Source organism: Bombina bombina, chromosome 8, assembly GCF_027579735.1.
Source record: "Bombina bombina isolate aBomBom1 chromosome 8, aBomBom1.pri, whole genome shotgun sequence".
NCBI lineage: Eukaryota > Metazoa > Chordata > Amphibia > Anura > Bombinatoridae > Bombina > Bombina bombina.
In genome coordinates, this window is record NC_069506.1 from 78302316 (window position 1) to 78304795 (window position 2480).

Below are 2480 nucleotides of genomic sequence, written 5' to 3' on the forward strand. Positions count from 1 at the left end.
ATGGTATGCTCTGTCTGAATCACAAAAGTAGTAATTTTTTTTTTTTTTGGGTTTCAAATCCCTTTTAATAATTGATTACTACTCCCCCTCCCCCCTTGTTTCACAAACAATAGCAATATTTGACTTAACACTTATTCTAAAAGTATCTATATAAGATGCAGAAATGATTTGATCATTAAAGGGACAGTCAACACCAGAATTTTTTTTGTTTTAAAAGATAGTCCATTAAAGGGACAGTCAAGTCCCAAAAAAACTTTCATGATTCAAATAGGGCATGTAATTTTAAACAACTTTCCAATTTACTTTTATCACAAATGTTGCTTTGTTCTCTTGGTATTCTTAGTTGAAAGCTAAACCTAGGAGGTTCATATGCTAATTTCTTAGACCTTGAAGACCACCTCTAATCTGAATGCATTTTGACAGTTTTCACCACTAGAGGGCATTAGTTCATGTGTTTCATATAGATGACATTGACCTCACGCACGTGAAAGTTACCTAGAAGTGAGCACTGATTGGCTAAAATGCAAGTTTGTCAAAAGAACTGAAATAAGGGGGTAGTTTGCAGGGGCTTAGATACAAGGTAATGACAGAGGTAAAAAGTGTATTATAACACTGTTGGTTATGCAAAACTGGGGAATGGGTAATAAAGGGATTATCTATCTTTTTTTTTTAAACAACAAAAATGTTGGTGTCGACTGTCCCTTTAATGATCCATTCCCAAGGTTTGCATAGCCAACACAGTTTATAATACACTTTTTACCTCTGTAGTTACCTTGTATCTAAGCCTCTGCAGATTGCCCCCTTATTTCAGTTCTTTTGACAGACTTGCATTTTGGCCAAACAATGCTCACTCCTCGGCAAATTCACATGCGTGAGCTCAATGTTATCTATATGAAACACATGAACTAACACCCTCTAGTGGTGGAAAACTGTCAAAATGCATTTAGATTAAAGGCGGCCTTCAAGGTCTAAGAAATGAACATATGAACCTTCTAGGTTTAGCTTTCAACTGTCCCTTTAAGTCAATACGGTCCTCGCATTTTAAATTACTAGACTTTGAAAACTAAAGTACATTAAATAGACTCAATCAACCTTTTTTTTTTTTTTTTTAACTTGGAAGTTAATACAGTCCTAATGGTTTTTCTTGTCAAGAAGGCAGGTGCATGATACTGTAAGCACCAATCATGCGATTAGAACCTGTCAATTATGCACAAGTATATACAAACAGGTATGTAAATGAATGTTTAATACATATATTATTTGTGCACACACATGTATATAAGTAGGTACTTGTATTATTTGTGTATATATAAGTAGGTACTTGTATTATTTGTGCACACACATGTATATAAGTAGGTACTTGTATTATTTGTGTATATATAAGTAGGTACTTGTATTATTTGTGCACACACATGTATATAAGTAGGTACTTGTAGTATTTGTGCATACACATGTATATAAGTAGGTACTTGTAGTATTTGTGCACACACATGTATATAAGTAGGTACTTGTATTATTTGTGCATACACATGTATATAAGTAGGTACTTGTATTATTTGTGCACACACATGTATATAAGTAGGTACTTGTATTATTTGTGCATACACATGTATATAAGTAGGTACTTGTATTATTTGTGCACACACATGTATATAAGTAGGTACTTGTATTATTTGTGCATACACATGTATATAAGTAGGTACTTGTATTATTTGTGCACACACATGTATATAAGTAGGTACTTGTATTATTTGTGCATACACACGCATATATGTAGGTACTTGGATTATTTGTGCATACACATGTATATATGTAGGTACTTGGATTATTTGTGCATACATATATATATATATATATATATATATATATATATATATATATATGTGTATGCACAAATAATACAAGTACCTACATGTATTATTTGTGCACACACATGTATATAAGTACCTACATATATACATGTGTGTGCACAAATAATACAAGTACCTACATATATACATGTGTATGCACAAATAATACAAGTACCTACATATATACATGTGTATGCACAAATAATCCAAGTACCTACTTATATACATGTGTATGCACAAATACAAGTAATTACTTATATGCGTGTGTATGCACAAATAATCCAAGTACCTACATATATGCGTGTGTATGCACAAATAATCCAAGTACCTACATATATGCGTGTGTATGCACAAATAATCCAAGTACCTACATATATGCGTGTGTATGCACAAATAATCCAAGTACCTACATATATGCGTGTGTATGCACAAATAATCCAAGTACCTACATATATGTGTGTGTATGCACAAATAATACAAGTACCTACATATATACATGTGCATATTTTGCCTCTAAACATTTGAGAGCGAAAAATGTGGAGGGTAAGCCAATTCTAACCAACAAAATGAATGTTGACAAAGATTTGACGTATATAGATCATGAGACACTTGCAGAAGAGCTCTTAGGGA